Genomic DNA, 22,213 nt, shown 5'->3' with positions numbered 1-22,213 from the left:
AAGTAGTTTTTTTTACAGTTATCATACTAGTAACTTTTGGGTTTTGACACATTGTAGCATTGCACCTTTTGTCTAAATGACAAAAAAGAGTCAGTAGTTTTGCAGGTGAAAAGAACAGTTCACACCACAACAGACTAGTATACTGGACTGTTATAGGATTGGGAAAGTGAAATCTGAAAAAGACCACTTTATTAGGCAATCACCCGTGTTAGGTGAATAGTTCAAATATTAAGTAAAATTTTACTCTTTCATTAGAAGACCACCTAAATAAAGGAATTAATGCAGTTGATCCCTTAGGTAGACATATAAAATAGGTTTCACTGTTTAGTGTTCTAGTGCTACTGGAGAATAACAGGCTTGTCACTATCTGAGGTATAATGTAAAATTCCTTCTTATATCCAGGTTGCTCAGTGACAAGAAAGTAGAGTACTCTAACTTTGTCACCAGCTTTTCAAATGATACAAAAGAATCAGACAGTATGTTGTCTATTTGTACAAGTGCTCCAGAAATGTGCATGGACTGTTATCTGGGTTTTCTGAGTTCGAAGGAAAAATTTAAGCTATCACTTGCAGTTATCATGCTTTGAAAATGAGTTGTTTTTATAGCAGACAGGTTACAATAGTTAGAACATCATTTCAGCTAATGGACAATAAGCAAATTTATTACCATAGCTGTACAAAACCCCCTCTCATTTGAAGTACATTGCACAGATGGCTTCATATTGGAGTAGAATTTCCAGGCTTGGGAAGACAAAAGCTGAGGATAAAGTAAGTGTGTGTGTGAGTGCGCGCAGGGGAGGGGATATCACAGGCACATAAAACAAGATAATCCAGTTGAACATGGGAGAAATATAAGATTACAGAACTGCTGAAAATAGATTAGTAGAAAATGGTGAATCTCAATAAAAACATTCTCTGTGAATAGTCTCAATGAGAAAATGAGATAAATATGAAAATGCACATGAATTATATAAATATCAAAAGCAATGAGTTGGAGACGATATTAAACAGCTTTTGTAGGAACAAATCATTAAAAAAAGTATAACCTTTGATACATCTATAATAAAGAACATTGCTTAATTGAAGTAAAAACCTAGCTTAATATGTTATGTGGCCTTGGTAATGTGAAAATAAGCAGACATCATAAACCAAATATGACAGCAGTATTCCCAAGAATAATCAAATGCATAAATCTTGCCTTGCTAGTGGCTGGATGCCATTGAAGACTGATCGGTTTTATTTTTGTTCTTCTACGTTGACTTTCTTAGCCGACAAATTGGATATCTCTCCCCCAGTGAGAGAATTTACCTCATTAAAAATTTTATAAAGTTTTTCCTTTTTAAAAAAAATAAGGTAATGACAAATATAGTTCTGTTAGGAAAAGGTGGTTTTTCTTTTGTATTTAATAAACATTTTCTAAAGATCGTATATGTTCAGGCGTCTGTTCCTTAGTGCAAAAGTGGTGGAACTCCACTTAGTTCTCATGGTCTTTTGACCCTTTAGGACAGCGATAGCAGGATAGAGCATGAGCTATGCCCCTACTTGATGTTAAGCACCATGTTGTATCATTGATAAATGCTGCTTTTCAGACATCAGTTTCTTCTTGACTTTGACTAGAGAAAGATTGCAGTTGCCCTCTGGATTCCATTGACACCCATTTGTACTGTTTTCTCGGTTCCAACCCTACTTTCCAGTCAGGTCTGAGTCAGAAATCTAGATGTAAGACAGCTTCTTCAGGTATGTCAGGTGGATCCCTCATGTGCTCCCTGCATGGGAGATTTTTTTTTTTTTTTTTTAATGGTAGTGTCTGTAAAGTGCGCCCTTTGTCTTCCTGTACGAGGACATAAATGGTGAAGCGGTCCCTACTCTTCCTCGGTTTCGTGTTTTTACCCATGACCGTGAGATGGAGTGTCCCACCTGCTAGTTTTCTTCAGGCTTCAAACTCTTCTTTTAGACTAGTTTTGTGAGGTGTCTCGAACAGCTTCCATATAAGGTGAGATTAAAAAAAGGGGCGGGGGGGGGGGATGGACTTTTCAGCTTGGATAAGAGATGACTAAGGGGGGATATGATGGAGGTCTATAAAATCAAGAGTGGTGCGGAGAAAGTGAGTAGGGAAGGGTTATTTACTCCTTCACGTAATACAATAACCAGGGATCACCAAATGAAATTAATAAACAGCAGGTTTAAAGCTAAGAAAAGGACAGCCCAGTCAACACACAGTCAACTTGTAACTCATTGCCTAGGGGTGCTGTGAAGGGCAAAACTATAAAAAGATTAAAAAAGAATTAGATAAGTCCATGGAGGAGGGGTCTATCAATGGCTATTAGCCAAGATGATTAGGAATGCAACACTATGCTCTTGGGGTTGCAGAAGCTAGGACTGGAGGACAGGGTGGATCACTTGATTGCCTGTTCTGTTCGTTCCCTCTGAAACACCTGGCATTGGCTACTGGGCTATATAGACCATTTGTTTGACCCCATATGGCCACTCACTGTCCCAGTAAAAGCAGGTAAGCTGGGGCTCTCTTCTCTTTCAGGAGTCTTGATGCAGGAACCATAAACACTATTCCCAAGAGAATCAAACAGGCTTCTTCCAGTGATTTCCTCAGAAGTAAAAAAAAAATACCTTTCTCCTTGTACTCTGAATTGGATTATTTGGGTCATCTGTTTCGTAACAAAGACTGTGGGGGAAGGTGTAGGAAATACAAATTCATTTTCTCCATCTGGGAATCCATTGAGAGAAATTGACTTGAAAAGTGATCCAACCATGACAATAAAAAGTACACTTTTTTCAGGGTCTCTGAAATCATACCAGAACCATTTGGATGAGACCAAAGAGTTCTTCGGCTTGAAGATTGACTTATCCTTCCTTTATCTTACAATAGTTTTTGGGCAAAAAATGATTTTGATCTCTGTCAGTGGGATAGATTCTGTAAAGGATTTAGCTGACTGGAATATTGAAAACTCCCTTCAGAAGAGAGATTGAATCATCTGTTGTTTCATGTGCTGCCATAGCGTGCATGATATTGGACATTTTGAGGCAGCACTGTGTTCCATACAGAGAAAAACAGGCAACTTTTTTTTAAAAGCTGGATTCTATCAAGAGATAACATTGGCTTCCCTCTGCAGTGCCTCCTGGAAGATCAGACATCTCTCCAGGAGCAACAAAAGGAAAACCACCATAGGTATGTAGAAGAGGATTTTGAGGGAGTGTACTGGAGAGCATTGGGGCCAAGATAGTGAACCTGTAGGGTAGAGCTGGGGAGGAGGGGTCAGGGACGCGAAGTGGACTCCTGTTCGTAACCCAGACTCCTCCTGCTTACATACAACTTTTATGCCTGACAATTGAGTTCTAATCCTACTGAGTTCTTTAGGTTTGTTAGATCAGTGGTTCTCAGACTATGGGGTATGCCTCCTGAAGGAGGCGTGAGAATCTGTCAGGGGAGGCATGAGCTATGTGCTGCCCCCCCCCCCCCCCTTTTTTTTTTTTTAAAGAGCTCTGGCTCTCAGCACTAGGTTGTTGTGGCTTGTAAAGAAGGGCTGTGCACACCCGGGAGGTGGGAATAAAGGGGACAGCCAGAGCCCTATGGCTCCCCCTCCCCCCCCCCCCATCCCCTCACCGGGAGGCAGCCCAGGCTTAGGCTCTCCTTTTCTTTGCCTCCCACTCTCTCACTTGAAGGAGGCGGGGCTCCGGGTATCAGCTCTGGGGTGGAGGGGCTCTGGGTATCAGCCCCGGGGGCGTAGCAGCAGTGCAGAAGTAAGGATGTTAATGGAGTACTAAATCTGCTGTGAACCCCTGCTCTTTTCTAGTCTTCTAATTACAAGGGGCCGTAGAGGAAGCATATACAAATGGAGAATAGAAACATAAGTATGCCGAACAAGTGATGTTTGCAGCTCTCCTGTGGAGGCAGCTGCTCTCTGAAGCATCAGAAAACAGAAATAGCTGAAGAATCTGAGCAGTTCTATCAACCTTCCTTGCTGGAAATAATGAATTAGGAGAATAAGTGTCTTCGTGGTCTTCCGGGGTAGAATATGAAATGTGGCCTATGTCTGCAGAGTTATTAGTGTATATGAGAAAAGTTGGGAATTTGTCAGGATGATGGTTGTTGAGAGGGAGGCAGTAAAGGTGAGATTTTTTCAAGGTTAAATTTTCGAAGGGGATAATCTTGACAAATTTCTTCTGCAAAAGTTGGGTTGGCTGAGGATGTTTTAAATGTGGAAAATTCAGTTTCTCTTTAAAGAGTTGTGCCAAATTGGAGACTAAATTCAACACTTAGATTTTAGGCTTGCATTCACTGCAAATCTCAGCAGTGTCTTAACAATGTCTTAATATAAGACAAGGGGTACTTGTGGCACCTTAGACTAACAAATTTATTTGAGCGTAAGCTTTTGTGAGCTACAGCTCACTTCATCGGATGCATCCAGTGAAGTGAGCTGTAGCTCACAAAAGCTTATGCTCAAATAAATTGGTTAGTCTCTAAGGTGCCACAAGTACTCCTTTTCTTTTTGTGAATACAGACTAACACGGCTGCTACTCTGAAACCTGTTAATATAAGACAGTAATAGTTGGGTAATTGTTGCTTTCCTCCACCCTTTGTAGAGGAGGTATCTAAATAATCTGGTAAGTGTGCATTAGAATGTTATGTCAACTCAAGTAAAAATATGATGGATCCACTCATGAATAAATGCTCAATCAACAAGAGCAATGAAACAGTTGACCTTGGGATTTGGTGCACTTTGGTCGCAATGGTAGTTCAGTTTCTTGGGGGCTGTAATACTTTGGTCTAATTCTGATTGTTGGTCCTGGCTGGGTTGGACTAGGTAATCTGATGGTCCCTTCTGGACTTAAAAATGTATAACTCTCTTGTAGGCAGAAAGAACAGACCATTCTGCAGAAATATGCAGAGTGGTGATTTGACCACCCTGTTACAACTTTTAATTGATGACTTTTTTTTTTGGCCTCTCAGTAGGTTATTTGAATGCAACCAAGTTATCCTTTCTCAAAAGATTGGTCTCTTTGGACACAAAGAATATTGCAAGAAATGTATATTAGAATCCCTGTCAAGGCGTTATCCTTTATCTCTTGTCTCTGTGGATTGCATTGTTGTTCCATACATGTCTTGAAAAATTTGAAAATTTTATAGATAACCATTATGGTAGTCACTTTGTTTCCAAATGTGTCTGTTTCAGTATCTTCTGCTCATGTGGGGGCTCTTAGTAATACTTGTGCTGTCTCTGACTTCATACTTCTGAGCAAGACATAATCCTTCAGTGGTGGATTGCTGGACATCCACGTGGCACAGGATAAGAAACTGATCTTTTGATTCTAGAAATCTCCAGTGCCATAGAAACAGTTTCAAGCTGTCCGGGATGTTGTCATATCTTTGAGAAACTATCTTAACAGCCAGATCAATTTTTCTTTTTAAAAATAAATGGTATCGTTAATCTGATTTTTGGAGATACTCCAGTTTGGTCAGGTTTTTTTCCTCACTATCAATTCCTTCCTCTCCCCCCCCCGCCCCCCCCCATGTTTAAAAAGGAAAATTTAATTATAATTGTTAGTAAAGTTTGCTAATCACTAGAGAAGAGTATATTTGAAAGCTAATTTCACTTCATTAAAAGCCTAGTTGAAATAACGCAGGACAAATACCGCAATAGTATTACTTTCACTTAATGTAGACCAGATTATTTTATTTCCCAGGTCAAACTAATGAATATGGATCTCTTGATTTATATTCAACATCAGCCACATAGCAATGCTTTTCCTCCCTTGTTTATGAATGGCTTCTACCTTTTTAAGCTTTAATGTCTAACCCCCACAGCTTGAAGAGCACTCTGATTATGTCCTGGTGTGAGAGACGTGGTAGACAACCCTATTTTATTAGATTAAAAAGGAGAATTCTTTTCTTGTTAGTGTTTTCCCTAAGCCTTTACATGGGTTGGTTCCCTTTCTGTACAATGAGTTTAGAGGTAAAAGAGCTGTCAAAGGAGGCACAGGCTGAAGGGACCACAGCAGTAACTGCCACTGGGAAAGCAGGAGAAGCTCAAACGAGCACTTGTAATGAAACTGTTAAAAACTGAAGAACTCTCAGGTAGGACTCTCCATTTTCAAAATCTCCAGTGTCCTACTTAAGGAACCATACTTTATCACTTGCAGCAGGCAGAGCAGATGGCTGGAGAGATGCAAGCAGGGATTTCCCCTATGTTTCTGACACCCACGATTACTGCCTCCTTCTTGCAGCTCCCTGTACAGCACTAGGAGCCTATTTCTGTTCTGATAGTGTGCTCTCCACGGATTTTCCTCCCTATAAGAAGTGTGACATCCAGAAAGCAACATGATTTTTTTTAAAAAAGAACAAACCTAGAACAGTTGCTGATATCCAGACTCCTTAGAATCATCATCTTGCTTTTTTTTTTAATAAAGGAGGATTTTCAGAGCTTAAGTATCCCAGAATAGAATTGCATATAGAAAAGCTAAATCTTAAATCAAATGAAGAGGAACCTCAAGAAAGCAAGTATTTTTCCTGTCCTGCAAAAAGAGGGAACCCAAGACTTTACCCCTCAATTCAGCACTCAGTAAAGTATTTCATTAGCATCATTCCTGCCATTCATTATACCCCCTATTGCATCCTGAAGTTAGATTGTAAGCTCTTTGTTGCAGGAAGTGTGCTCCTGTACTTCATCTAGTACAGTAGACAGGTTTCAGAGTAACAGCCGTGTTAGTCTGTATTCGTAAAAAGAAAAGGAGTACTTGTGGCACCTTAGAGACTAACCAGTTTATTTGAGCATGAGCTTTCGTGAGCTACAGCTCACTTCATCGGATGAAGTGAGCTGTAGCTCACGAAAGCTCATGCTCAAATAAACTGGTTAGTCTCTAAGGTGCCACAAGTACTCCTTTTCTTAGTACAGTAGAGTGAGTGATCAGAGAAATAGCATCAGAACCAGGTGAGAAGAAGAGTGAAAGCCCAAGATGAGAGAAACAGGCTTGGCAGAATTCAATTTTTGTTTAATAATTAACAGGTAATATTGATGTTTGTTGTTTTCTAAAAAAAAAATATAAATTTATAAAATTTTCACAGTTGTGGGAAATTATGGGTCAGATAATGTGGGAGGGTTAGACTGATTAATGACAGGAGACCTTGAGATAAAAATGTTAAAGCTTTAGAATAATTAAACACAGATTGCACCATTGCATGTCAAAATATGCATAGTGTAAATATTCTTAAATCAAACTCTCAGGTTCTCAAGCAGCACTTTTCTTACTCTGTACATTTCTTTATGAATGGAAATATTTTTTCATCTGTGTGTGTTTACAGTGAAATTGTTGTTTATTGATATTTACCAATAGAAATTTAATCCATCTGAGCCTAACTATATTGAAGGCTACAGATAAAATGTGTGTAGGAGTAGGTGTGTTAGCTTCAGTTGCCTGCTTCCTCTTGGCCACTTATCAGACTGCTGTGAGGGATCTAGCTTCTGAATCCCCCAGTGTTTTATTTTGAGCTTGGCCAGTTTCATGGTGAATGGCTATAGGGCTGTTTCTTTTTTTTTTTTTTTTTGTCCCAAGCTCGAGGGAGTAGAAGCCCTAAGCCAACCCCCAAGGACTGATTGTGTCTGTGCCCTTCAGAGACTGGGACACAAAAAGGTAAACTGCGCAGTGGCCACATGCCAGGGAGTTGGCTATGCCTCATAGCAGATTAACTTTGTGGCAGCCCATCCAGAGAACAGTTGGGACACTGACTCACAAGTGCAGTAGGCTTAACAGTATGAGCACAGACATGAGGGGTGTGTGTGTGTATAATGTGGAGGCATATGAATTTACATCCCAGTCCTCTGCATACGTCGTGTTATACCCTAGACGGTTGAACCTGGCCAGACCACCAGTGGAAATGGGAGGTGTGAATAAGTGGGAGGACCCTGGAGCGGTGACAAACCCTGTGTAGTGTACCTGTCAGGTGCTGGAAGGCAAACGTGGGTAAATGTCCCTTTGATGAATCCCATCATGCTTCTAGCCAGTCGAAATGGATGCTAATGAAGGTTCTGGGATGCTGACTGTAGCAATTTCAGATACTAACTCCAGGGGCCAAGCGCTGTGCTTACCATTGACAGGGAAATAAAGTCAGTGTGGACTGTCAACGGTCAAAAATCCTGGTAGAAGTGAAACTGAGGTATGGCCAAAAGGTTCTGTGCTTGATCTCCATTGACAACAGGGAAGTGGAGGGTGGTAAATAATATTTCCAGCCTTATGATACCAAGTAGAGGGTGGGAAAGGCTCCAAAGTGGTGGGAGGCAACTGTGTGAGGAAATTCAGGAGGAAAGTTCCCCTTAGTTTATGGCTTCAGAAGGGTCAGTCAAGATGTAATTGAACCAGAGATGGATACCGCAGCAAGCACAGTTCCCTTCTCCCTTGGAGGTGTGAAGCGGGGTATTGGGCTCAAGAAAAGTCAGGAGATTCCACCTTTCCTTGGGACCATTCATCTCACTGAGGAACAGCATTGCCAGAGACCTACCTTGCAGGGGGCCAAGTCTGACATAGCTACCCCAACCAATCAGAAGATTGGGGTGACAATAGCATATGGAGACCCTACAAACTCTGTCCTTGTCTACTCTTGCCTAGGATAACAAGGCATGAAATGTATTTATACGCTGTCGATGGAAACTGACCAATAACGTTTTCATGTAACTGTATGAACATTAGAATTGTTTGCTGTCTGAATACATGAAGTGTAACAGCAGATTCTCTGTCAAGAAGTTAAGTGCCAAAATAGCCCCAAGGTATTTGTCACATACCTTTTGCTTTGTTCCTTTTTTTGAGGAGGAAGAAATGTGAAGATTTGGGGAGTGAGTCTGTACAACTTATGAATTGAAATGGCTGTGTCATGGAGTGCCAGTGTATCTTTGTGTAGCCACCATTGTTGTCAGGACCTCTAGGAGATACACACCAGACTAAAATGGACTGTTACTGATCACAATGATTTTGAATTTTTATGGTTCAGTGTCCTAATAGATAAAGCACAAGATGCAGTATTAGTTGGTGACTGCTACAGACGACCAGATCATACTAGGGAAGAGAATGGCTCCTTATGCATCGATCTATAATATGTAAAAAACTGTCTAATCATGGGGCACTTCACTTTGAGTGATATATGCTGAAGGTCTCATGCTGTCAGTACTGAAATTTCCTTGGATTTCTAAATATTATAGATAATTTCAGAACTCAAAAAATGTTGCATCGACACGGGGGGATTCATGGTAGACCTTGTCTTGACAGATAAAGAGGAACTAGTCACAGAACTAAAAATGGTAGTTTAGGTAGACGTGATCGTTACGTGATCACATTTATAATGTGCTAGCAGAATAAAGTCCAAACTAGTAATTATATACACACACACACATATATATATATTTGGTGCTTGAAAAGGGCCAGTTTTACAAAGCTGAAAACAATTATGAGCCAGGTCAGCTGGGAGGAAGAATTTAATCAAAAAAATGTGAATGGTTGGGAATTATTTAAGGACTCTGTACTAGATGCTGAAAAAAGCCATAATCGAGGAATAAGGCTGTATTGGTTAAAAATAGAACAAAAAACCCTCCAACAAAACTTTGGTTTACAGGGGAAGTGAAGGCAACTATAAAATATGTAAACAAATGGAAGAAAGGGGAGGTTGACAGTAACGAATATAAATCAGAAGCTAGGAATTGTAGAATATTGATAAGGGAAGCGGGGATACAAGTACACCTTGGTTCAAGTGATTATGAGCTAATTCAGTTCAAACTGAACAGAAGGATAAAAATAAATCTGCGACTAGGGTTTTTGATTTCAAAAGGGCTGACTGTCAAAGATAAAGGGAATTAGTTAGGGAAGTGGATTGGACTGAAGAATTTATGGATCTAAAGGCAGAGGAGGCCAGGGATTACTTCAAGTCAAAGCTGCAGAAGCTATTGGAAGCCTGCCTCCCAAGAAAGGGGGGGAAAATTCATAGGCAGGAGTTGTAGACCAAGCTGGATAAGCAAGCATCAGAGGTGATTAAGAAAAAGTAGAAAGCATACAGGGAGTGGAAGATGGGAGGGATCAGCAAGGAAAGCTACCTTATTGAGGTCAGAACATGTAGGGATAAAGTGAGAGAGGCTAAAAGTCAAGTAGAGATGGACCTTGCAAAGGGAATTAAAGTAAAAGTAGTAAAAGATTCTGTGGCCATATAAATAAGAAGGAAGAAGTGGGACCGCTAAACACTGAGGATGGAGTGGAAGTTCAGGATAATTTAGGCATGGCCCAATATCTAAACGAATACTTTGCCTCAGTCTTTAATGAGGATCTTAGGGATAAGGTAGCATGACAAATGGGGATGAAGATATGGAAGTAAATATTACCATATCTGAGGTAGAAGCAAAACTCAGACAGCTCAATGGGACTAAATCGGGGGGCCCAGATAATCTTCATTCAAGAAGAATATTAAAGGAATTGGCACATGAAATTGCAAGACCATTAGGAAGAATTTTTAATGAATCTGTAAACTCAGGGGTTGTGCCATATGATTGGAGAATTGCTAACATAGTTCCTGTTTTTAAGAAGGGGGGGAAAAAAAGTGATCCAGGTAACTACAGGCCTGTTAGTTTGACATCTGTAGTATGCAAGGTCTTGGAAAAAATTTTGAAGGAGAAAGTAGTTAAGGACATTGAGGTAAATGGGACAAAATACAACATGGTTTTACAAAAGGTAGGTCATGCCAAACCAACCTGATCTCCGTCTTTGAAAAAGTAACAGATTTTTTAGACAAAGGAAACGCAGTGGATCTAATTTACCTAGATTTCAATAAGGCGTTTGATACGGTGCCATATGGGGAATTATTAGTTAAATTGGAAAAGATGGGGATCAATATGAAAATTGAAAGGTGAATAAGGAATTGGTTAAAGGGGAGACTACAGCGGGTCCTACTGAAAGGTGAACTGTCAGGCTGGAGGGAGGTTACCAGTGGAGTTCCTCAGGGATCGGTTTTGGGACCAATCTTATTTAATGTTTTTATTACTGACCTCGGCACAAAAAGTTGGAGTGTGCTAATAAAGTTTGTGGATGATAGAAAGCTGGGAGGTATTGCCAATTTAGAGAAGGCTCGGGATATCATACAGGAGGATCTGGATGACCTTGTAAACTGGAGTAATAGTAATAGGATGAAATTTAATAGTGAGAAGTGTAAGGTCATGCATTTAGGGATTAATAACAAGAATTTTAGTTATAAGCTGGGGACGCATCAATTAGAAGTAACGGAGGAGGAGAAGGACCTTGGAGTATTGGTTGATCACAGGATGACTATGAGCCGCCAATGTGATATGGCCATGAAAAAAGCTAATCGGTCTTGGGATGCATCAGGTGAGGTATTTCCAGTAGAGATAAGGAGGTTTTAGTACCGTTATACAAGGCACTGGTGAGACCTGTGGAATACTCATCTGGAATACTGTGTGCAGTTTTGGTCTCCCAGTTTGCATTCATCCTTCTTAAACATGGAACAGGTAGAGAGAAGGGCTACTAGGAATCCGAGGAATGGAAAACCTGTCTTTTATGAAAGGAGATTCAAGGAGCTTGGCTTGTTTAGCCTAACCAAAAGAAGGTTGAGGGGAGATATGATTGCTCTCTATAAATATATCAGAAGGATAAATACCAGAGAGGGAGAGGAATTATTTAAGCTTAGTACCAATGTGGACACAAGAACAAATGGATATAAGTTGACCATCGGGAAGTTTAGACTTGAAATTAGACGAAGGAGTGAAGTTCTGGAACAGCCTTCTAAGGGAAGCAGTGGGGGCAAAAGACCTATCTGGCTTTAAGTTAAACTCTAGAAGTTTATGGAGGAGATGGTATGATGGGATAACATGATTTTGGCAAATAATTGATCTTTAACTCTTCATGGTAAATAGGCCCAATGGCCTGTGATGGGATGTTAGATGGGGTGGGATCTGAGTTACTACAGAGAATTCTTTCCTGGGTATCTGGCTGGTGAATCTTGCCCACATGATCAGGGTTCAGCTGATTGCCATATTTGGGGTCAGGAAGGAATTTTCCTCCAGGGCAGATTGGAAGAGGTCCTGGGGGTTTTTTGCCTTCCTCTGCAGCGTGGGGCACAGGTCACTTGCTGGAGGATTCTCTGCACCTTGAAGTCTTTAAACCATGGTTTGAGGACTTCAATAGCTCAGACATAGGTGAGAGGTTTATTGCAGGAGTGAGTGGGTGAGATTCTGTAGCCTGCATTGTGCAGGAGGACAGACTAGATGATCATAATGGTCCCTTCTGACCTTAATATCTATGAATCCATAAATTGAGGGCCATCAGAATTATGGTCAAGAAGGAGTTCATTTATTCTAGGAACAAAAAGAATCCTAACAATAGTATTGTTCCATGATTAGATGGAAAAGATAAAATTATCAACAATGTAGAAAAGGCAGAAATGTTCAATGAATATTTCTGTTTTGAATTTGGTGAAAAACAGTGATGTAGTCATATAATATGATAACATTCTTTCCATTCCACTAGTGCCTCAGGAGGAAGTTAAACAGCAGCTATTAAAAATAGACATTTTTAAATCAGCAGGTCTAAATAATTTGCATCTAAGAGTTACAAACGAGCTGGCTGAAGAGCTTGCAGTACCATTAATGTTGTTTTTCAGTAAGTCTTGGAATGCTGGGGAAGTTCCAGAAGACTGGAAGAAAGCTAATGTTTTGCCAGTATTTAAAAAGGTAAATGGAATGACTTGGGTAATTATAGTTCTGTCAGTCTGTTGATGCTGGGGAAGATAATGGAGTGGCTGATAGGGAACTGAATTAATAAAGAGTTAAAGGCGGGTAATAAAATTAATTCTAATCATCATGGGTTTGTAGAAAATAGATCCTGTCAAACTAACTTAATATCTTTTTTGATGCGGTTACAAGTTTGGTTGATAAAGGTAATAGCATTAGACTTGTACAGGCAGTCCTCGGACTTATGACACAGTTGGTTCCTGAAAATTGCGTTGTAAGTCAAAACTTCCTAACTCAGAACTGCAATACAGGGAGTCCTTGGGACTTAAGATGCCGACTTACGTCGGATGCCACTTACAACGATTTTCAGTTGACTGCCCGTTTCGCCCATATGACTCTTGTTTTGCCCTTATGATGCTCAATTTGCATAAAGTTTGCTTGAATTATATTATATTATACTGGTATGTAGCCGAAGGTGTCGCTTCTGATTGGCTTTGAGGCAACAGGGTAGCTTGTTGCCAGATAGGGTTGCTGCTTGTTTTTGATTGGCTCCAGGCCCTGGGCGCTCAGCCCATCAGGAAGCTTGAACAGTGATGGGCTGAGGCTCAGTATGTGTTCCATTCTCCCTGGCTTTCTGAGCCTGTGTTGCTGGCATTCTGAACAGCATATGTGAGTTTATATGTTTGTTTGAATGCTGTTTACAAATTACAGTGTACAGTAAATACATTGATGTTGCAAAATTAGTCATCTATAATTCATTTAGTACAAAAATCTGGGTTATTGTAGTGAAAATAGTGTATCAAGCTATGGTTCAGGAACCAATCCCCCCTTCATACCATTGATTCCTATGGGAAAAGCAGTTTCAACTTACAACGCAATTCTGAGGAATGAATTGTCGTAAGTCTGAGGATTCCCTGTATGCTCCATTGCAGGACTGAGCATTGTAAAGTCGAAATCGGTTGTCGTAAGTCGAATCAGGGTGTCAATTCAGAAGTGTTGTAAGTGCCGTTATCATAAGTCGAACGTCGTAAAGTTGAGAACTCCCAGATAAGGAATTTTAATTGGTATAGCATGATAGTTTGGTTAAAAAAGCTAGAATGATATAAAATTAATATGGCACACATCAAATGGATTAAAAGATGGCTAAATGATCGGTCTCAAAATGTAATTGCAAATGGAGAATTGAGTATATGTATTTCTAGTGCGGTCCTTCAGGGATTGGTTCTTGGCCTATTTACTATTTAACATTTTTGTTGTTGATCTGGAAGAAAACATAAAATCCATCACTGATGAAGTTTGAGCCTAAGCAGGTGCGTCCCGCAGGGCTGAAGCCCTGAGTCCTCGAACTTCTGAATATTGTCATATGCGAGCCGCCCCCCCCCCCCCCCCCCCCCCCCGGCAGAAGCGGAAGCCACTACTCCACCACCCCACTGCAAGGCAGAGGTCCCGAGCCCCCAGTCTGGTTGGTATGTGGAGAATGGGGTGGGGGGTAGAGTGGGGGCTCTTCGAGCCCCATTTTAACAGTAAAAGAGCTGCATGTGGCTCATGAACCACAGTTTGACCACTCTTGATATGGGCCATATTCACAGTGACAGTGACTCTGAAAAAGAGTTGGGGGTGGTGATGGATAATCATGCTTAAACATGAGCATCCACTGTCATGCAAAAGGGCTGAATGCTATCCTTTGATGTTGAGTAGGAGTGGAGAGGTTATTTTGCCTTTTTATTTGGCACGGATGTGACTTGTACTGAAATACTATGTCCAGTTCTCGAGTACATAATTCAAGGAGGATGTTGATAAATTGGAGAAAGCCCTGAGAATGATTAAAGGATTAGAAAACCTGCTGTATAGCAATAAATTTAAGGAGCACAATCTATTTAGTTTAAGAAAGTTAGCGGGTGATTTTGATTACGTTCTGGATGTAGCTTCATGGGTAACAAATGTTTGACGATGGACTCTTCAGCTTAGAAGAGAAAGGTATAACATGATCGAGTGGCTTGGAGCTGAAGCTAGACAAATTCAGGCTGGAAATTAGCTGTACGTTTTTAACTGAGAGTGTAATTATTCATTGGAACAACTTACCAACAGTCATGGTGGATTCTTTATCACTGGTAATTTTAAAATCAAGGTTTGATGTTTTTTCTAAAAAATAAGTTCTAGGAATTATTTTGGGGGAAGTTCTAGGTCCTGTGTTATACAGGACGTCGGATTAGATGAGCACAGTAGTCCCTTCTGGTCTTGGCATCAATAAAGGACAATGGAGAGTACTTGACTTGAACAACTACTATGGTCAATTTATATTCTGAGGAGGTTGGCTGGATCTGGGAGAAGCCATTTCCTTCCGTTTGTCTGAATGGTTCTGGAAGTTTGGAGGCTGGAAAGTTACTAGCAACAGAAGAAAGACTCAGGGAGCTACACACAAAATTCTGGCTAGGAGAGAAAGCTCCATGATTGAAGCCATGCACTGCAGCAGAACTGGATTGCCCCAGTGGACTCTGAGTCCAGCCCAAAGAATGTAGTGGAGTGGTGAAGAAACCGAGACAGGGAAATGCACGTAAGGCTTCATTTTTGTATAAATCTGTATTTCTCATGTGATTAAGTAAAGAACAACGGTTTTAGAGTCCTGTGCAAAGTTTGTGTGTTATGTTACACTGCTTGTGCCCCTAGAAGAGGTGAACTGGGGGTCAAGAGCATCCACTAGGCAGGAATTCTGGGAGAGGGTGTATTTAAATTCCAGGGAAAGCCTGAAGGGTCAGCATTGCTTGCACGGCCTGGGCAGTGGGCTCCATGATCACAGCTTTCAGGAGAAGGTGCTAGATAGGGGCTCTGCACCCTGAGAATGTGCCTAGAACCTGCAAGATAAGAACAATACATGGACTCTGTTCATACTACGGAGGCTTAAAATGCATGGGATCCAGGGGCTGAATCCCCTTAGAACAGTTTGTTGAGGGGCCTTTGCTTTCCTGGTGCTTGGCCAAAATTGAGACCTGGATGAAAGTGCAGTTCTCTAAAGATGTATTAGTTAATGCTAATAGAATGAGGTGAGCTTTTAGAGAATTTGGTGTGCAGCAGAATTCCCCCATTTGGTATACCTAGCCTTAGTGAAGAAAATGTTCATTTTGAGAGTGCTTTTGAATCCCTAATTGTTCTTGGAGTTACGTATAGCTAAAAGTGTCTGCATTCAATTAACAGATCTGCATCTTGCCACAGTTCACCATGCCATTCCAGATTGTATTACTGCAGTGCTCTGTACAATACATGCACCAATCTTATAATATTATCCTAAAAGCTACAGCTCCCAAAGAATTCGGCTGGTTCCCTGCTTGACAGTGTGCAATACACTAACTTTCTGAAGACCACAGTACCTTCCAGTTATAACTGAAGGTATTGACTTTGATGCATAAAGCTGTATATGGTTTGAGTCCTTGCTAGTTAAGAGACCACTTTTCCTGAATATGAGCATCTGGAGAGTCAAGAGACACTAGCTAGCACTAGTTAGCAGAGTGTTCTCAGTTATCAGAGTAGCAGCCGTGTTAGTCTGTATCCGTAAAAAGAAAAGGAGTACTTGTGGCACCTTAGAGACTAACAAATTTATGAGAGCATAAGCTTTTGTGAGCTACAGCTCACTTCATCACTCAGTTAGAGGCTGTTGTATTTTAAATTTGCATTCCTCCATCCCTGGCTTGACAGAACTAGTATCTCTTGACTCTCAGGGAACAATACAGGGCTTCCCTTTCCTGAGGGGATTAGATAACTGTTATATTAATAGCATATTTTTAGGGGATATATTTTCTTTGACACAGTCAGTGGTTGCTTCTGTGAAATATACACATGCCTACAAATATTTTCTGATAGACAGCATTTTTGTAAACGTAAAAATAGATACATAAGAACAGCTGTTAAAGGGGGCACATTCTTTTGCTCTTAGCTTTAGCACTCTGAGATGCACAGCAGCATTGTTTAAGTTTCATTTTTTGTTTGTCAACCCTTGACAAATCATCCAGTTGGTCACTAGCCAGATTTTTCCTACTCTCTGTCAGCACTTCAAGTGTGTGTAGGATTTGAGGTGGGAAGAGATGGGAGGGAAATTAATGAAGCCTCCCAGAAATTCCACACGATTTAAGGGTAAACTAAGATGTAGAGAGGCTTCAGATTTAATACTTTGAAATGAATGGAGACCATTCACATCTTATAGATGACAGATATTACGTGGTCTTTAGTAATTGAGGACCTCTTATAGTGTGTAGCTGAGGAAGGATTTTGGGAACTCATGTTAGGAAGGCAAACAGCCTGTTAGCTGAAAAAAAATGACTATGTGGGAGCTCTCTGTATATTGATGTTTAGTAAGGATTTGAATGCTGAGGATTCTCCATCCACTATCCCCATAGATGGGGGGTGTGCAGGAGCACTGCAGCAGGAGTAGTGACAAAGCACCAAAGGCACTGCTACTGTAAAGTGAATCTGGTAAGGAAAATAGGCAACGTATTCTTTACTACAGTTTTGGAGAACCACCCAGTGCAGTTTGGCTGTTGGTTCTACCTATCTATGCATCTTCCAACAAATAGCTTCTGTACACGTTCAAAGGTTTATCTTTGTAACTATAAATGTTAGAAAATTTTGTGCAGAAACTGATTAAACACCACAGTCACCAAAGTGTCATATTTGCCAGCATTAATTTGTTAATCCTCTTAACAAATTAAACCTTAATTGTTGGTTCAGCATTGTTTCTATCATAATTTAAAAAGAATTAGTGATTAGTTGTCTGTTTTCTGGTACTGGAGGTATGCTAATGTTAATATGATTTCCCTGTAAATAATGTACATTACCGAAATGCAACATTTTAGGACTAAAATATTTGATTTAATTTTCATCTCAAGTTGGATGTCCTATTTTCTTTCTTTTCAAAGATGGTGGTGGTGACTTAGATATTTTAAGGGGGGTTACTTCTGAGTTTGTTTTGGCAATTATAAAATGTAGAATTTTCTGAAAATTGAAATGTTGTCATATACAGTCTTCCTCACCCCATTTCCCTTTCACTCTGTCTTATTCTGGAGTGCAATCCAGATTAGTGAGGGGTGGTGTTACCCCCTGCCCTGCAACTTTAGGTGTCTCACAAACCTTTGCTGCTGTAACTTTCAATCTGGGCGCCTCACAAACAGCCAAACAAGAATGCCAGTCGCACACAGTTTCTGTGTATAGCTGCAACCTGCCTGCCACATTCCAGACAACACTCTGGCTTCTATTAGCCTTGGTTATCACTTGCAAGGTAACCTCAATACACTCCCCGTCCTGGATTTTCCCCAGAAACTCATGTTCTGCACTATCCAGTCGTCTCCTGGGCAATTGAGATATTAGCGGTCCATTGCCCCTGTAAAGGGTCAGTATACAGTAGTTTGCTGCTTTAATTGGAGTTACCAACCAGTTCAGGTTAAATACAACACTGGATTAGTTTTGATTAAAGAATGAAACCGGTTTGTTTAATTACAAAGGAAGGGATTTTTAAGTGAGTACAAGTACAGGGTATTAAATTCGGAAATGGTTATAAGAGAAATAAAGATAAAAGGCTTCCTAGTAGCTAAGACTTAATAAACAAGACTTAGTTCAAGGTAAAATCCACACCACACGTTCCCAACATAGCTGACCAAATTCTCAAGTTGGTGTTTGGCCCCAAAGTCTGAAGGGCTGGTTCCTTTGCCATCTTAGGTGAAAGAGCAAGCAAGAGAGATACAAAGAGAATGCCTGGGGTGCTTTTGCCCTCACTTTTAATGCTCAAATAAATTGGTTAGTCTCTAAGGTGCCACTAGTACTCCTTTTCTTTTTATTGTCCAGTCATTCTTTGAAAGCACTTTCCTGAGGATTACCCCTAGATAAAGTTCCTTCCAGCTGTGGGGATGGAGACATGGGAGTCTCACTGTTAGAGGTTCCATATTGTTTGCAAAATGCAGATGGATCTGTTCCTGCTTCCCTTCCCTGATGAAGAATATCCACTTGACTGGTGATTGCCAATCAACTTTCACACCTGGCTAGAGGCATCAGCTTGCCCCTTTGTCTGATAAACTCATTTCAGTTATAATTTCAGTTTATGTTCATACCTTCTCATATAATGTTGTTACATGCATTTCACCATGATGATATTGATCAGAAAGTTTAGTTTTTAAACGATACCTCACAAGGCATATTTTGTACAAAGATTATGTCAGTGGTGTGTAGGGTGTAAATACAGGGGGGCATTTGGTCAACTCTTGCAAAGGCCGTGCATAATGGTGATCCTCTCACTGCCTGTGGAGGTCTAATAAAGGCTTATTAATGGTGTAATCAGCCTTAAGTAGTTGCTAAAGAACATCTTGAAGGCGCCTCCTTTCCCCAGGTAGTTAATGCATTTCCTCTACAGCACTCCTTGTCCCTTTTATTTATAGGATACAATTCTCAAATATGAGTGAGGAACACTTAATCAGAGCCACGTAGCCACTGTACCACTGGAGTCAGCATCATCTTTGCCTCTGCCTCATCCATCTGCTTTTTATCAGAAGGGTAGCTGTGTTAGTCTGTATCCACAAAAACAATGAGGAATCTGGTGGCACTTTAAAGACCTAACAGACTTATTTGGGCATAAGCTTTCATGGGTAAAAAACCCACTTCTTCAGATAGATTTTTTTTTTTTTTTACCCACGAAAGCTTATGCCTGAATAAATATGTTAGTCTTTAAGGTGCCACCAGACTCCTCGTTGTTCATCTGCTTTTTGTGTGTGTCCAGGTTACGCCTGTGTTTCTTGTTTTTACATACAGCTCTTTCTACTTGGTACAGGTAAAGCTGGTGAAACTCCTGATACATTTTTTTTTGATACATTTACATACAAATCATTATTCACTGTTTTTCTTTCACTATGCCCTACAAGACAATATGCAAATAAAGAAAAAGTTTCTGCTTTTATTAATATTTCATCTCTTAAAAGTTCAGTGGTCACTTTGATACGTCATTCAGAAACTTTTGTATGCATATTTTTAGGAAATTCAGGTTCATCTTGTGAAAAAATATATTTTCTTTAATATTGTGCAACCTCTAAGATTATTGGCATTAAATAATTTAATTTCAAGGCACACGAGAGGAACAGTAGCACAAACTGTGGCACTCTCTCTTCTTTTCCCTCCCATATTTAATAAAACACAAAACTGTTTTGTCTCCTTGCACCCTTTTGTGTTCCTATCTTGTCACTTTTTCCCGTATGCAAATATTGACACTGTCACTTGCTTCATTTGACTTTTTGGAGATCAGTACAAATTTAACCATTGCTACTTGGGTGTAACAAGACGGTAATGATAACAATTTAGTTGTTTTATTAGCCAGTCATAGATTTGAATTTAATTTTATCGGACCTTTAATATATACAAGGTGAAAATATGCTATCGCATTTATTTTCAACCGTTTAAGTTCTGGGGAGTAGTAGGTATCACAGTTGAGTTCAGTCTTCTCCTTGGATGATAGGAAATAGTCATGTGTAATAATGTATAAAAAAATTAAAAGTTCCAAGATATAAAATGTAACTATTTAGACTGTAAGCTCGTTGGGGCAAGGACTGTCTTTTTTTGTTGTGTTTGTAGAGTCTAGCACAATATGGTCCTAGTCCGTGTGTGTGGCTCCTATGGTAATACAAATAATATATGACTTACAAAGAAAAATATCCTTCTACCACATGTATTGTATTATCTTCCAGTGTGAACAAGGAAGTGTTAGTGGTAATGGAAGCCATTTATGGCAACTCTTTATACACATGAGATCGAGGAGAGTGCCCTAGGCCAGCAAGTACTGGGAATCCAGTGGAGTCATTTTGAAACCTTTGAGGTGGGAATTGCTTCATGTTGCTCTGAGTGGTTTTCAAACTTTTTTTTTCTGACGACGCAGTTGAAGAAAACTGTTGATGCCGGTGACCCAACAGAGCTGGGGATGAGGGGTTTGGGGTGGGGGAGGGGAGGACTCAGGGCTGGGGCAGAGGTTTGGGATGTGGGGGGTGAAGGCTGCAGGGTGGGTCTGGGAATGACGGGTTCAGGGTGTGGGAGGGGGCTCTGGGATGGGGGTGCAGGCTCTGGGGTGGGGCCGGGGATGAGACCTTTGGGGTGCAGGAAGAGGCTCCGATTTTGGGGGGGGCTCAGGGCTGGGGAAGGAGATTGGGGTGCAGCCTTACCTCAGGCAGCAGCACAGCAGGGGTGTTAAGACAGGCTTCCTGCCTGTCCTGACACCGTGAGTTGCGCTGTGACCCAGAAGCAGCAGGTCCGGCTCCTAGGTGGAGCCAGGAGCTGAATTGCTGATGGCCACTTCCGGGTGCAGCGCAGTGTCAGAACAGGGAGGAACTAGCGTGCCTTAGCCAGGCAGCACCGCCAAGGGGACTTTTAATGGCACAGTCGGCGGTGCTGACCAGAGCCGCTGCAATCCAGTGACTTACAATTCCGCAACCCAGTACTAGGTCACGACCTGCAATTTAAAAACCAGTGGTCTAACTCTGTGCTGCATATCCAGAAGGCTGATTAATTTGGACTCCTGCTTGTCTTTGTGTTAGGATTAGGAGAGGAAATCAAAGTAAACACTGGAAGTTCTCTAAACCCTAAAACCATATGAGAACTGTAGATTATTCATCTTGTGCTATAACCAAAAATAATTAAATTTCAGGTAAAATTGCTATATGTAATTCAAGAGAAGATACACCATTAAACACATGCATAAACAATTTTAATATTAACCTTAACAATCAATTCTCACACAGACCATTAAACAGAAACCTTTTTAATAACTAGCACTCAAAAAACTTCACTCTGCCCCTGAATTTGTTGATGTTTTGAGACCTGAGCTCTAACTACAATTGAAATTGAAAATGGAGTATTTGTTATACGGTATCAGTTTAGATTACTACATTAATAGTTCCTTTTTAATATAAAAATATTTGTGTGATTAGAATATTCTTGTTAAATTAACATGAATGATGTTTAGTCTGTATTCATACAGTAGTGTGTCTGATTATATTTTGACTCATTAGTTGCTCTGGAATTTTGCTAATTTGGAACATACATGTAATAATTACATGTAATAATGTATAATGTATGTGCTAGTATACTCCAGTGATGGGTGCCATAGAGAACTGACATAAGGAGATGAGATTCCAGTAGATCTGAATTGGTAAAGTTTCCTTTGATTTTTGTGGATTGTATAAAACCAAATTTTTTATGAATAAGAGTAAGATATTAAAGTTTGTATTTTTTGAGAGAGAGCTGTATGAATAATACATTAATACTTAGTAGTCCTTCTTACTGTTTTGTTACAGGAGCAATTACAGTTGCTTAGGGGCTAGTCATTGGGTACTTAAACAGTTTATAAATTGGGTATTGAGCTTGATAGCAGATTTGTAACTATTAGCTTATTTTTGTAGTTTTCAACATTGGTTATTTTTTGCAGATAATGAGTAATGGCATATCATATTTTGAAATTATTTGACTTGT

The 22,213-nt window shown here is 40.3% G+C and overlaps 1 protein-coding gene across 5 annotated transcripts in view; it reads left to right on the top strand.

Moving 5' to 3' along the window:
* Positions 1 to 22,213, top strand: part of STAG2 (stromal antigen 2) — a 182,683-nt gene that overhangs the window by 18,850 nt on the left and 141,620 nt on the right. The window lies entirely within an intron of this gene.

Source organism: Chelonia mydas, chromosome 9 (assembly GCF_015237465.2).
Source record: "Chelonia mydas isolate rCheMyd1 chromosome 9, rCheMyd1.pri.v2, whole genome shotgun sequence".
In the NCBI taxonomy this organism is placed as follows: domain Eukaryota; kingdom Metazoa; phylum Chordata; order Testudines; family Cheloniidae; genus Chelonia; species Chelonia mydas.
Note: the sequence above shows the minus strand (reverse complement) of the source record. Positions and strands in the feature narration are given on the sequence as shown.